The following is a 15,764-nucleotide window of genomic DNA, read 5'->3' on the forward strand; positions in this document are numbered from 1 at the left end:
GAATGCAACGACCATCTGTCATCTCTACCGCGGAGGTGCGAGACTCTCCAGATACCCACCGATTAAAGCCTGCAGGAAGAAACAAAGGTAAGTACACTTTTACTAACACTTTGCACTTAACTCAGATACTCACCTCTCCAAACTTGCACCCATCACTTAACTCCACAGCACACTTTTGGACCCCTCCGACCTCCGCAGACACACTACTCGCCTCGGTGACCCTGGCGGGTTTTGGAGCCTACGGGAAGCCCGCACTTGTGTGGGCAAAATGGGGATAATCCTATTTTCTGCCTGTTAACTACCTGTTAACAGGCAGTTAAGTGGACGTAATCCCTTCCCGCGTCCAAGGAGATGGGACCCGGCGCGGGACAGCTACCCGCCTCCTGGCAAGATGGCATGGGGGCGGGTTGGGAATTCTGCCATTTTCCCGGCAGTCCCGCCTCCAAACCTGCCTCCCCAGGGCTGGCAAGATCTATGCCTCTATTTATGAAGCCCAGGATCCCGTAGGCTTTTCTAACCACTTTCTCAACCTACCCTGCCACCTTCAACGATTTGTGCACATATACCCCCAGGTCTCTCTGTTCATGCACCCCATTTAGAATTGTACCATTTAGTTTATACTGCCTTGCCTCATTTTTTCTACCAAAATGTATCACTTCACACGTTTCTGCATTAAATTTCATCTGACATCTGTCCGCCCATTTCACCAGCCTGTCTATGTCTTCATGAAGTCTATCACTATCCTCCTCACTGTTCACTATACTTCGAAGTTTTGTGTCATCTGCAAATTTTGAAATTGTGCCCTGTACTCCCAAGTCCAAGTCATTAATATGTATCAAGAAAAACAGTGGTCCTAGTACCGACCCCTGGGGAAGCCCACTGTATACCTTCCTCCAGTCCGAAAAACAATCGTTCACCACTACTCTCTGTTTCTTGTCACTTAGCCAATTTTGTATCCATGCTGCCGCTGTCCCTTTTATTCTGTGGGCTTCAACTTTGCTGACAAGCCTATTATGTGGCACTTTATCAAATGTCTTTCGGAATTCCATATACACCACGTCAACCACACTGCCCTCATCAACCCTCTCTGTTACCTCATCAAAAAAACTCGATCAAGTTAGTTAAACGCGATTTGCCTTTAACAAATCCATGCTGGCTTTAATTAATCCATATTTGTCCAAGTGACTGTTAACTTTGTCCCTGATTATAATTTCCAAAAGCTTCCCCACTACCGAGGTTAAACTGACTGGCCTGTAGCTGCTGGGTTTATCCTTACACCCTTTTTTGAACAAGGGTGTAACATTTGCAATTCTCCAGTCCTCTGGCACCACCCCTTTATCTAAGGAGGATTGGAAGATTATGCTGAGTACCTCTGCGATTTCCTCGTTAACCTCCCTCAGCATCCTAGGATGCATCCCATCTGGTCCTGGTGACTTACCAACTTTAAGTTAAGACAGCCTGTCTTGTACCACTTCCTTATCAATTCTTATCTCATCCAGTATCTCCACTACTTCCTCTTTCACTATGACTTTGGTGAAGGCAGATCCAAAGTACTCGTTTAGTACCTCAGCCATGCCCTCTGTCTCCATGCATAGGTCTCCTTTTTGGTCCCGAATCAGCCACACCCCTCTTCTTACTATCCATTTATTATTTATATGCCTATAAAAGACTTTTGAATTCCCTTCTTTGTTAGCTGCCATTCTAGTTTCATACTCTCTCTTTGCTCTCTTATTTTCTTTTTCACTTCCCCTCTGAACTTTCTATATTCAGCCTGATTTTCACTTGTATTTTCAACATGACTTCTGTCATACACACCCTTTTTCTACTTCATCTTACTCTCTAGCTCTTTCATTATCTAGGGAGCTCTGACTTTAGTTGCCCTACCTTTCCCTCTCGTGGGAATGTACCTCGACTGTACCCGAACCATCTCCTCCTTAAAGGCAGCCCATTGTTCCATTACAGTTTTGCCTGCCAATGTTTGATTCCAATTTACCCGGGCTGGATCCGTTCTCATTCCACTGAAATTTGCCTTCCTCGAATTAAGTATTTTTACATTAGATTGCTCCCTGTCCTTTTCCATAGCTAGTCTAAACCTTATGATACTATGATCACTGTCCCCTAAATGTTCCCCTACTGACACTTGCTCTGCTTGACCCACGTCATTCCACAGAACCAGATCCAGTAATGCCTCCTTCCTCATTGGGTTGGAAACGTAGGGCTGGATTTTGCAAATTGAGAGCTTTTGGAGGCGGGACTCCCAATTGTCGGGTTTTAGTCCCGATGGAGATGATTGAGATGGAGATGTAGATGATGGAGATGGACATGATGGAGATGGAGATGATGGAGGTGGAAATGATGCAGAAACATAGAAACATAGACGATAGGAGCAGGAGTAGGCCATTCGGCCCCTCGAGCCTGCTCCGCCATTCAATGCGATCATGGCTGATCATCCAATTTCAGCACCCGGTCCCTGCTTTCTTCCCATGCCCCTTGATCCCTTTAGCCTTAAGAAATGTATCCAACTCCTTCTTGAATATATTTAATGAATTGGCCTCTACTGCCTTCTGTGGTAGAGAATTCCACAGGTTCACCACTCTCTGGGTGAAGAAATTCCTCCTCATTTCTGTCCTAAATGGCCTACCCCTTATCCTTAGACTGTGACCCCTGGTTCTGGACTCCCCGACCATCGGGAACATCCTTCCTGCATCTAGTCTGTCCAGTCCTGTCAGAATTTTATAAGTTTCAATAAGATCCCCTCTCATTCTTCTAAACTCCAGCGAGTACAAGCCCAATCGTCCCAATCTCTCCTCATACATCATTCCTGCCATCCCAGGTATCAGCCTGGTGAATCTTCGCTGAACTCCTTCCATGGCAAGAACATCCTTCCTCAGATAAGGCAACCAAAACTGCACACAATACTCAAGATGTGGTCTCACCAAGGCCCTGTACAACTGCAGCAAGATATCCTTGTTCCTGTACTCAAACCCTCCCGCTATGAAGGCCAACATACCATTTGCCTTCTTAACTGCCTGCTGCACCTGCATGCTTACCTTCAGCGACTGGTGCACAAGGACACCCAGGTCTCGTTGCACTTCCCCTTCTCCCAATCTATTGCCATTCAGATAATAATCTGCCTTCCTGTTTTTGCCACCAAAGTGGATAACCTCACATTTATCCACATTATATTGCATCTGCCATGCTTTTGCCCAATCACCCAACCTATCCAAATCATCCTGGAGTTTCTTGGCATCCTCCTCACAGCACACACGCCCACCCAGCTTTGTGTCATCTGCAAACTTGGAGATGTTACATCTAGTTCCCTTGTCTAGATCATTAATATATATTGCGAATAGCTGGGGTCCAATGACCAATCCCTGCGGTACCCCACTAGTCACTGCCTGCCAACCAGTTCTTTATCCACGTCAATACCTTGCCCCCAATCCCATGTGCTTAACTTTACATGCTAATCTCTTATGCGGGACCTTATCAAAAGCCTTCTGAAAGTCCAAATACACCACATTCACTGGTTCTCCCTTATCTATTTTACCAGTTACATCCTCAAAAAGTTCCAGTAGATTAGTCAAGCACGATTTACCTTTTATCCATGTTGACTTTGTCCGATCCTGTCACTGTTTTCCAAGTGCTCTGCTATTACATCTTTTATAATGGACTCTAGCATTTTCCCCACTACTGATGTCAGGCTTACTGGTCTGTAATTCCCCATTTTCTCTCTACCACTTACTCTCATATTCAATTTTCCCCTTCTTAATTAATCCTTTTGTCGTCCTTTGTTGAATCCTAAACTGCTCCCAATCCTCAGGTTTACTGCTTTTTCTGGCCAATTTATATGTCCTCTCCTTGGATCTTATGCTATCCCTAATTTCCCTTGTTAGCCATGGTTGAGTCTCCATTTTTGTTTTATTTTCATGTCAAACTGGGATGAACAAATTCCGTAGTTCATCCATGCGGTCTTTGAATGTTTGCCATTGCCTATCCACCGTTGCCCTTTGAGTGACATTCCCCAATCAATTCTACCCAACTCCTGCCTCAAACCATCATAGTTTCCTTTATTTAAATTCAGGACCCTAGTCTCTGAGTCAACCACTTCATTCTCGTACAACAAGATTGCTAATTAATCCTTTCTCATTACATAATACCCAGTCTAAGATAGCCTGATCTCTGGTTGGTTCCTCGACATATTGATCCAAGAAACCATCCCGTTAACACTCCAGGAATTCCTCCTCCACAGTATTGTCACTAATTTGGTTAGCCCAATCTATATGTAGATTAAAGTCACCCATGATGACTGCTGTGCCCTTATTGCACGCTTCACTAATTTCCCATTTAATGCCATCCCCAACCTCTGCATTACTATTTGGAGGTCTATATACCACTCCCACGAACGTTTTCTGCCCCTTGGTATTTCTCAGTTCTACCCATACAGATTCCACACCATCAGAGCTAATATCCTTCCTTACAATTGTGTTAATCCCTTCTTTAACCAGCAATGCTACCCCACCTCCCTTTCCTTTTTGCCTATCTTTCCTGAATATTGAATACCCCTGGATGATGAGTTCCCAGCCTTGGCCACCCTGGAGCCATGTTTCCGTAATCCCAATCAAATCATATTTGTTTACCTCTATTTGCGCAGGTAATTCATCCACCTTATTACGAATGTGCCTCGCATTAAGACACAAGGCCTTCAGGCTTGTTTTTTTTTTAACGCTCTTAGACCTATTAGAAGTATTATTTACTGTGGCCATGTTTGATTTAAACCGTTGATGTCTCTGACTGCCACTTTTGTTTCTCTTCTTCCTATCTTTTGCTTTTATCCTTGTTTCCCTTTCCTGTCCCCCTGCTCAGGTTCCCAACCCCCTGCCATTTTAGTTTAAACCCTCCCCCATAGCACTAGCAAACACTCCCCCTAGGACATCAGTCCCGGCCCTGCCCAGGTGCAAACCGTCCGGTTTGAACTGGTCCCACTTCCCCCAGAACCGGTTCCAATGTCCCAGGAATTTGAATCCCTCCCCCTCGCATCATTCCTCTAGCCACGTATTCATCTGAAATATCCTTCTATTTCTACTCTGACTAGCATGTGGCACTGGTAGCAATCCTGAGATTACTACCTTTGAGGTCCTATTTTTAAATTTACCTCCTAACTCCCTATATTCAGCTTTTGGGCCTCATCCCATTTTTTACCTTTTTCGTTGGTACCTATATGCACCATGACAGCTGGCTGTTCACCCTCCCCTTCCAAAATGTTCTACAGCTGCTCTGAGACAGCCTTGACCTTTGCACCAGGGACATGGTGATGATGGAGATGATGGAGATGGAGATGAAGATGGAGATGATGGAGATGGAGATGATGAAGATGTAGGAGATGGAGATGATGGAGATGTAGGAGATGGAGATGGGGATGATGGAGACGATGGAGATGATCGAGATGGAGATGGAGATGATGGTGATGACGGAGCCGGAGATGATGGTGATGGAGATGGAGATGATGGAGATGTTAATGGGGATGATGAAGATGGAGATGATGGAGATGGAGTTCATGGAGATGGAGATGATGGAGATGGAGATGATGGAGATGGAGATGATGGAGATGGAGATGATGGAGATGGAGATGATGGAGATGGAGATGATGGAGATGGAGATGGAGATGATGGAGACAGAGATGATGGAGATGATGATGATGAGATGGAGATGATGGAGATGGAGATGATGGTGATGGAGATGAAGATTATGGAGATAGAGATGATGCAGATGATGGAGTTGATGAAGATGGAGAGAATTGAGAATGAGATGATGGAGATGGAGATGATGGAGATGATGATGATGATGGAGATGGAGATGATGGTGGAGATGAAGGAGATGGAGATGATTGAGATGGAGATGATGGAAATGGAGATGATGGAGATGATGGAGATGATGGAGATGGAGATGGAGATGATGGTGATGGAGATGGAGATGTTGGAGATGGAGATGATGGAGATGGAGATGTTGGAGATGACAATGATGGAGATGGAGATGATGGAGATGGAGTTGATGGAGATGAAGATGATGGAGATGGAAATGATGGAGATGGGGATGATGGAGATGGAGATGATGTAGATGGGGATGGAAATGATGGAGTTGGAGATGATGGAAATGGAAATGATGGAGATGGAGAAGATGGAGATGGAGAAGATGGAGATGATGAGGATGGAGATGTAGAGGATGGAGATGGAGAGGATGGAGATGGAGATAATTGAGATGGAGATGATGGAGTTGGAGATAGAGATGATCGAGATGGAGATGATGGAGAATGAGGAGATGGAGATGATGGAGATGAAGATGATGGAGATGATGGAAATGGAGATGGTTGGAATGATGGAGAGTGAGATGATGGAGATGGAGAGGATGGAGATGGAGAGGATGGAGATGGAGAAGTTCAAGATGGAGATGATGGAGATGGAGATGGAGATGGAGGTGATGGAGTTGGAGGTAATGGAGATGGAGATGCTGGAAATGAATATGATGGAGAGGAGGGAGATGGAGATGATGGAGATGGAGATGATGAAGATAGTGATGATGAAGATTGGGATGATGGAGATGAAGATAATGGAGATGGAGATGATGGAGGTGGAGATAATGGAGGTGGAGATGCTGGAGATGCAGATGATGGAGATGATGGAGATGGAGATGATGGTAATGGAGAGGAAGATTATGGAGATGGATATGATGGAGATGATGTAGTTGATAAAGATGGAGATGTTTGAGATGGAGATGATGGAGATGCAGATAGAGATGATGGAGATGGAGATGATGGAGATGCAGATGGAGATGATGGCGATTATGATGAGGGTGATGGAAATGATGATGGAGATGGAGATGGTGGTGGAGATGAAGGAGATGGAGATGAGGGAGATGATGGTGATGGAGATGGAGATGCTGGAGATGGAGATGATGGAGATGGATATGATGAAGGTGGAGATGCTGGAGATGCAGCTGATGGAGATGGAGATGATGATGGAGATGGTGGAGATGGACATGATGGAGAGGAAGATGATGGAGATGGAGGAGCTGGAGATGATGGAGATGGAGATGATGGAGATGGAGATAATGGAGACGGAGATGATGATGATGGAGATGAAGATTATGGAGATGGAGATGATGGAGTTGATAAAGATGGAGAGGTTTGAGATGGAGATGATGAGATAGAGATGATGGGGATGGAGATGATGGAGATGCAGATAGAGATGATGGAGACGTTGATGATGATGGAGATGGAGATGATGGAGATGGAGGTGATTGAGATAGAGATGATGGAGATGGAGATGATGAAGATGGAGATGATGAAGATGGAGATGATGGAGATGGAGATGATGGAGATGGAGGAGATGGAGATGGAGATGATTGAGATGGAGATGATTGAGATGGAGATGATGGAGATGATTGAGATGGAGATGATTGAGATGGAGATGATGGAGATGGAGATGATGGATATGATGGAAATGGAGATGATGGAGATGGAGATGATGGAGATAGAGATGCAGATGATGATGGAGATGTAGATGGAAATGATGGAGATGGAAATGATGGAGATGGAAATGATGGAGATGGAAATGATGGAGATGGAAATGATGGAGATGGAAATGATGGAGATGGAAATGATGGAGATGGAAATGATGGAGATGGAGGTGATGGAGATTGAGATGATGGAGGATGGAGATGATGGAGATGGAGAAGATGGAGTTGGAGAAGATGGAGTTGGAGATGATGGAGATGATGGAGAGGGAGATAATGGTGATGGAGATGGAGATGAAGGAGATGGAGATGCTGGAGATGGAAGTGGAGATGATGGGGATGATGGAGATGGAGATGATGGAGATGGAGAAGATGGAGATGGAGATGCAGATGACGGAGATGGAAATGATGGAGATGGAGATGATGGAGATGGAGATGATGGAGGTGGAGGTGATGGAGATGGAGATGATGGAAATGGAGATGATGGAGATGTAGATGATGGAGATGGAGATGGAGATGATGGAGGGTGGAGATGGAGATGAGAGAGAGGATGGAAGATGGAGATGATGGAGATGGAGGTGGAGATGATGGAGATGGAGTTGGAGATGGAGATGATGGAGATGGAGATGACGGATAAAGGTCAACAGGGCATTAAAGAAAATGATTTTTTTTCCATTTTCTTTGACCACTTTCATTCATTTATAAAAATATTGGAGACGGGGGAACAAGACGGTTGGATCCAGCAGGTCACGTGATAAAAGCGCCAGGAATACGTTGAATCAGAGAGGATGACCCATGTTGTGTGACTCACGCCATTTATATACCACGACAAAATAAAATAATAGCACGCGTTGATAATTGTGGGTGACACCAAGACGCACACGTGCAGAATGTGAAACCTGTTGAATAATCACTGACTACTGAGGCACAAGTGGGTCTAAATAACACTTTAACAAGCAGAATGGCCGCACATTAATGGCACAATAATTAACTTGGGATATAATAGGCTTTATTTTGGAAGTACTTAACTCCCAATCTCTCATTACAACACGGCTTGCCAAGAAACAACTGGATCTTCTTTCAATCACAGGTGTTAGAACTCACAACCAATCAGCACAGCGTTAACCCTTTGCTCCCCGGAAGTTTAAAGAACTTTCATTTTCAATTGACATTGAGAATGACTATTTTGGGAACTGCCTCCCCGGTTTATCACCCGGATTCTCCCCAGATAACCTGGGTTTATAACACACTGTTCACATGGTTAGTGCCGTGAGGCACTTTAGAGAGTAGAATGAGATGCCAAATAGTAATACTAAGAAAGAAGCAATGGACACAAGTAACACTGCACCTTCACTGGACAGCTGCTGACAGCTGACAGCACCTTCAATCCGCCCTCACAACAGATGTCAAGCCAGCTCCTTCTTCAAGGTGAGAAATGACCCTGGATGATAATCCTGAGATTTATTCTCCTTTTTGTTTCTTATCCGGCTCACAACATTAAATTACTTGGTTTTATTACCCCATTTGCAAACGTGAGCTATTGACGCTTGATAGACAAACATGCTCACACGTGTCGCCTAGAAACACAAACAAATTGAATTTTTTAAACAGTGAAGATATTGCACCGTGAGATCCAATCCATGTGCTGCCATCAAAAATGGGTGAATCGTTTAGGGTCTGGTCATTACAAGGACAATGTTGAAGGATAAAGGACCAACTGAAAGGTTGGTGCTGAATTTAGCAAAGACCAACTTTCCAATGTTGATACCAGGTAAACAATAGCACAAGGCAATTTTGATTTACGCCCTCCAATTTCTCAGTAGTGCATTAAGAACTTGCAATGATAGACCTTTCATAACATCAGGACATCCCAAAGCACTTTACAGCCAATGAAGCACTTCCTTAAAGTGTAATCGCTGCTGCAATGTAGGAAACGCAGCACAGCAAGCTCCCACAAATAGCGATGAAATAATGACCAGATAATCTGTTTTTTTGTGATGTTGGATGAGGGATATATGTTGGCCCAGGAGAACTTCCTTACCCTTCTTCAAAATACTGGCCATGGGATCTTTTAAGTCCACCTGAGAGGACAGATGGAGCCTCGGTTTAACGTCTCATCCGAAAGACAGCACCTCCAACAGTGCCGCACTCCCTCAGTATGGCACTGAAGTGTCAGCTTAGAGAACGTGCTACCACTGGGCCATGCAGGCACCTAAATCAAACAGCTAGATGATTTTAAAAGCACGGGATAATGGAACAAGAAACCTGAATGGGTTTCAAGAAGGAACTAGACAGGTTCTTATCAACAAATGGGATTCAGAGTTATTAGAATCACACCAAGGGAATACAGTGGATATGTGGGCTCATCAGAACATAGGAACATAAGATGTAGGAACTGGAGTAGGTCATTTGGCCCCTCGAGCCTGCGCCGCTGTTCAATAAGACCATAACTGATCTGATCTTGGCCTCAACTCCACTTCCCTGCCCGCTCCCCAAAACGCTCGACTCCCTTATTGTTCAAAAATCTGTCTATCTCCACCTTAAATATATTCAATGACACAACCTCCACCGCTCTCTGGGGAAGAGAATTCCAAAGATTCACGACCCTCTGAGAAGAAATTCCTCCTCATTTCCGATTTAAATGGGTGCCCCCTTATTCTGAAATTATGCCCCCTAGTTCTAAATTCCCCCACGAGGGGAAACATCTTCTCTGCATCTACCCTGTCAAGCACCTTCAGAATCTTATATGTTTCAATAAGATCACCTCTCATTCTTCAATGATCCATGCACAAATCAGGAGACACACAGTAAGTTTGTTCATTTTCAATCCACGTTTATTTTCAGATGTTAAACTTCTCACATTTCAGTTATTGAAACATGACTTGTAATATACGAAATATCACGTACAGGTAAAGACTCTCTGGTCCATCCAGCCTTGTCCATCGCAATATATAGACCCCCCCACCATGTGATCTCCTGGGAGAGGCGAAAAACCAGACATAAAAACCCAGGCCAATTTGGGAAAAAAATCTGGGAAATTCCTCTCTGACCCACTTAGGCGATCAAAACTAGTCCAGGAGATCATTATGGCCCAAATATTCTAAGACAATTACTTTCTCACTTCAACTCTGCTAACATCAATTGAACACAGTCCCCGGGAGCCTGGTCTTCAACAATCTCCAGTCTAGTTCTGTAGCAGCAGTCACAAACCCAATATTCAGCGATGACGAGAAACTGGTTGGCAGGTTGTCTAGAGTTCCCACTTCTGTCGTTCCAGGTTGAACGAAAACTGTCCCCAATCTTTTCTTTAAAGTGTTAACTGTGACACCATTTAATTTGCTGGGAACATCCGTTCCTAAACATTGATAGGCTGAATTGGGGGTGGAACGTGGATCTAATTACCGGGATGCATCGGCACAATTTGCCTGGGGAAAATCTCTTAAGGTGTGACCTTCCCTGTTAAGACGTCCTAACTTTGAAGGACAAACCCACTTGTTTTACCCCTCCCTCCCCGACTCCCATGCAGTGTTAACTTTTAGCACACTCCAGAACCCAGTTTGTTGACACCCAAAGACAACCCAGAATGAGGAAAAGACATACCAACACTCCCCACTAGACCCAAGAGACAACCAGGTGGGTGGCAAATGCCACGTCACTTGAAGAATGAAGAGGAGCTTACAAGGGAGCAGCTGACACGGGAACAGCTGACAAGGGAGTTGTGATCTTCATTCAGGCATTCTGCACACACTACTGGTGACTAACCAAGTACTGAGGACGAGGAGGGTGGAGGTATTTGTATGGGAACAGAGGCTTAAATGACCAGGACAGACACAATAAAAAGTGAGCATTGCCCATGAGTGCCGCACTGCTGGTATTCCCTAATCTGACGGGCATTCCATCTCAACTGCCAGGCCATCAATCAGAAGCTGGCAGGATTCAAATCCTGATCCTGACAGTTCAGCTTACTGTTTGGATCTGGCGCTGGCACTCGTGAATAACACCCACTTTGATCTATTTGTCCTGGGAGCCGGAGAATCTGTTCACTTGCAGGTACCGTCCGCCCTTCTCACCCTGAGTACCAGTTTGACAGTGTCTAGCAGTGTGTGGAGGATTTCAGAATGAAAAATTCCCTAAAAAAGGTAGGGTCCTCTATACTCTAAAAATGACTTGGATTTCTCCCGTGGGCTCCTAAAATCAAAGTGTGTATTCAACACCCGGGTGTCCCTGAAGCACGGTTTGTGAGGTAACTAAAGGGTTAACCAGAACCACCACCTGCTGCAATTTCCTGGAGCATCCTGGAGATCAGGCAACCCTGAGCAACAGAATCCAGGAACAAAAGCACAAAAGACTGTTGGGCCTCCGCCCCGACAGCCTGAGGTCCTCCAGCAGATTGGTGATTATCCGGTGATGCGAGCAAGTCGATCGACCTGGTAAACCCCCCAAGCCCTGAAGATGTTCTGGACTACCTCAGTATGGATCATCCACTAGTTAGGGTGGACTACAGAGCAGCTGACTGTTGTGTTGTCCTCCCCGGGCCAAATGTGGCACCAAGAGTGTCACCCCGTCGTTCAAGCACCAATGGGAAGAAATGCGTCATCTTGACAGAGGGACCCAGGAAGGAGGGTCCCACCCTGTTTGTTGACTTACCTTGTCATATTGTCTGTCTGCAGACACACTGACTTAACCTGCACCGAGTCTGAAAGTGGAGATGTCCTATTATACCGTTCACACCCCGAGCCTGTTGAAATGCCAAGTGAAATCACTGGGCGAGAAGACCATTCATCCAGTGGATATATTACTGGCGGAGTGATGGGCATCCAGAAGGCTCAACTGGAGAAATATCCCCAGCAGTTGAGCCTTCTGGATGACGATCACTTGCTCTCAGTGTGGATGGTAGAAGACCTGCCAGTATGCCTACTAGTAGATGGTTCCTCTGATGGTCAAACCAAACACCCAGAGTGATCCACTTCCACAGGGAAGTACTGGAAATAGCCCACCCAAACAACTCTGAGGTGGGCTATCCAGGCATGATCACTGCTGGGGGAGGTGGAGCTGGACAGGGTCTCGAATGTTACTTGTTGTGAACGACTTGCATTCCAGGTCCTAATCTGGGATGACGGGCTAGCAAGATACAAAGGACATCATGCCTTGAATAGGCTGGTGGAGGTGAATGGATTGGTGGTGGTGAGTGGACTGGTGTTGATGAGTGGAAGGGGCCTATAGATGGGGTGGGCTAAGCTACAAAGTGGGCAGTGCCCCCCCACCCTTGTGTGTCAATTTGGGAATGCCTGAAAGTTTTGCTACAGCAGATCCTCCACTTGCTCGCCAAAGAAGCCCTCGGCACCAATGGGCATCTGCAGAACCTGAAGGATCCTCAAGGTGTGAGGACAAACTAAGTGGCGATGCAAGATCCACTGGACAATAGATCCTGCTCCTACATTCAGAGCACCCACACAGTCTGCTGCTGCAGCAGATGCTCTCTGAAGGTGGTCCTCTCTGGCAGGGATTGCTCCCTCAACTCACCTGCTGGTCAGTGAAGCCAGCCCCAGTGGATTTGATGGCAGGGAATTCAGGATATGCGCCAAACCCTGCAGGAAGGTCCACCAGACCCACATGTCCCACCATTTGGATTCTGGTGGGTGGAACAGGACTAGTTTCCTGGGCAGTTCCCTTCCTTCTGAGGCTTTGACGACTGAAGTTCGCCAGCTGTACCAGCGAATCTTAAGTCATGAGGCAGAGTGGCGGGGTTGTCTACCTTGGCCATAACTGGGGCGCACCTATCAAGTCTGCCCAAACCGCCTTGGAAATTGGGAGGGGGAATCCAACAAAGGTCGATGCCTGAGGCCTTTGCAAGACCCCAGGTAAAGACTCAATCCGCACAAGTGATGGGACTTCCGGAACTCACAGTTTCAGACTTGAAGTCACACTTGTTTTGAATACATGGAAAAACCTCAATGCATGGAAGTCGTGGTCGACTCAGGCTCCCAGTTTGGTTTCTGGAGCACACGCACCCTCCCTGGGAGTGCCTCTCGAGTGTCGTAGGGAGCGGCTGAAGGTGGGTCCACAGTGGTGGGTGGGATCAACAGATCTATAAATAGAGATCTGCAGCTGCACTCACCAAAGTGGACATCACCCGCAGCATAGGTGACCCTGTGTGGGGTCGAGTCCACCGAGGGTGGTGCCCCCAAATGAGCTGGCGTCAACTGGAGACCAATGTCCCGGGGCTGCGTTGGTGTCACCAGAGGGGATGGATGCCTCTGGTGAAGGACACACCAACAATCGCTGGTGGCGCTTGGGGGAACCAGCCTGATTCTGGCACCAGTAGGCACGGACACCTCCGAACCAGCTGGTGCCAGAGGAGGACTCTTCCTCTATCTTGGGAGGCCTCAGTACAAGTGGTACCGGTGTTTCACCCAATGTTGTTGACTGGGATGGATTGGCTTTAACCAGCTCGACCCATTCCACATCATCGAGGCAACAACCGGAGCGTCCACCCTTGAGACTTTCCTGTTCAGTCCCAACTTGGACCACCGGTCGACATCGGTCGGAGATGACTGTATGGACTGGGCCCTATCCAGTGCTAGTGCAGTTAACCCCGAGCAATGCTGAACTGAGCCTGAAGTTGGAGCAGGGTTGGTGCTTGATGCCGATGTGGGGACCTGAGGGCTGGACGCGAAGGTCCAGCCCAGGGGAGAACTAGGGAGGAGGGAGAGGGGCGTGGGAAATTTTTTTAAATGGGAAAGAAACGTGCCAGATGGGAAAGAGTTGGTTTAACACCATCTCCAATCATTGGCTGCGCATTTAAATGGATCTGTTATTGACCATCAAATAAAGAAATTAAAAGATGTACAGTTGATACTAAAGAAATGGATGGGACATGGAGGGATGGGCGTGAGGGGTATTTCAGTGTTGCTGTTTCCTCCTTTGTGATATCTCTGCTAGCATTGATGTGATTTTGGTCAGGATGTGTGATCCAGTTGTCTTTGTGGTTTTGTTACTCACAACTTTAGTCTGTCGGTAGTTTGATGAAACTGTCCATTTCCTCTCACTCATCCTGACACCAACCGTGTACCTGTGGCAGAAGAAGAAATGACAAAAATCACTGGATTGCAACAAGGACAACGACGGCCATTTTATCGCTCCCCTCGTATGGTAAACCATATAACCTGTAAAAGGATTTATCAAATTTCCTTTAAAAAGTCAACACCTGGGCCAGCGTCGAGCTGTGTGGGCAGGTACCAAGCTCAGTCAAGGCAGCTCCAGTGGCATTACTGCCCAGGAGTACATTCTTCGAGTCTTAACCCTGAGCTCTCAGTATTGGTGAACACTTTGTGAATCTGATTATTCAGTTGTTCACTCTCCCTGTCAGCCTCTCCTCTTATTTAGACCCGTTCATTCAACACCAATCAATGGTTTCAAGAGGGATGCTCTTGACTTTTTAAATGGTCGGGCTGAGCTGTCCCACAGACTATCCCCGTGTCCAGGACAAGTTGATCAGAACAACCAGCATGTACTGACCTGGTTTCAGTTTCCAGGATTTGAGCCTTTATATCTGCACAGATTTTGCTGTAACTCACTCTGACTTTCACGGGGAATGATACAAGCTGGAACTACAACTCCAAACACAGTTAGTCACAGTCAGTAAATAGTTGTCTACATTTACAGAGCAGGGAGTGAGCATTAAACTCCAGGACTGGGAAGAGCTGGTCAACAGTGAGGAGCTGAGAGTGGGGCTCAGTAACCAGGCTCCGGGACCCAGACTAACTATGAGCAACGCTATGGAAGAACTACCAATAACAAACTGAACTATCCCACCCGACTGTGCATCAATATTACTGTATCTGATAAACTGTTCATATTGCTCATTATGACTTTCACTACTAATACAAGATAAACAGGTTAAGACATAGAAACATAGAAGATAGGAGCAGGAGTAGGCCATTCGGCCCCTCGAGCCTGCTCCGCCATTTAATGAGATCATGGCTGATCATCCAAATTCAGTACCCTGTCCCTGCTTTTTCCCCATATCCCTTGATCCCTTTAGCCTTAAGAAATATATCTAACTCCTTCTTGAATATATTTAATGAATTGGCCTCAACTGCCTTCTGTGGTAGAGAATTCCACTCTCTGGGTGAAGAAATTCCTCCTCATCCCTGTCCTAAATGGTTTACCCCTTATCTTTAGACTTTGACCCATGGTTCTGGACTCCCCTGCCATCGGGAACATCCTTCCTGCATCTAGTCTATCTAGTCCTG

This window comes from Somniosus microcephalus, chromosome 2 (genome assembly GCF_052327205.1).
Source record: "Somniosus microcephalus isolate GS21.2 chromosome 2, FLI_Smic_1.0, whole genome shotgun sequence".
Lineage (NCBI taxonomy): Eukaryota > Metazoa > Chordata > Chondrichthyes > Squaliformes > Somniosidae > Somniosus > Somniosus microcephalus.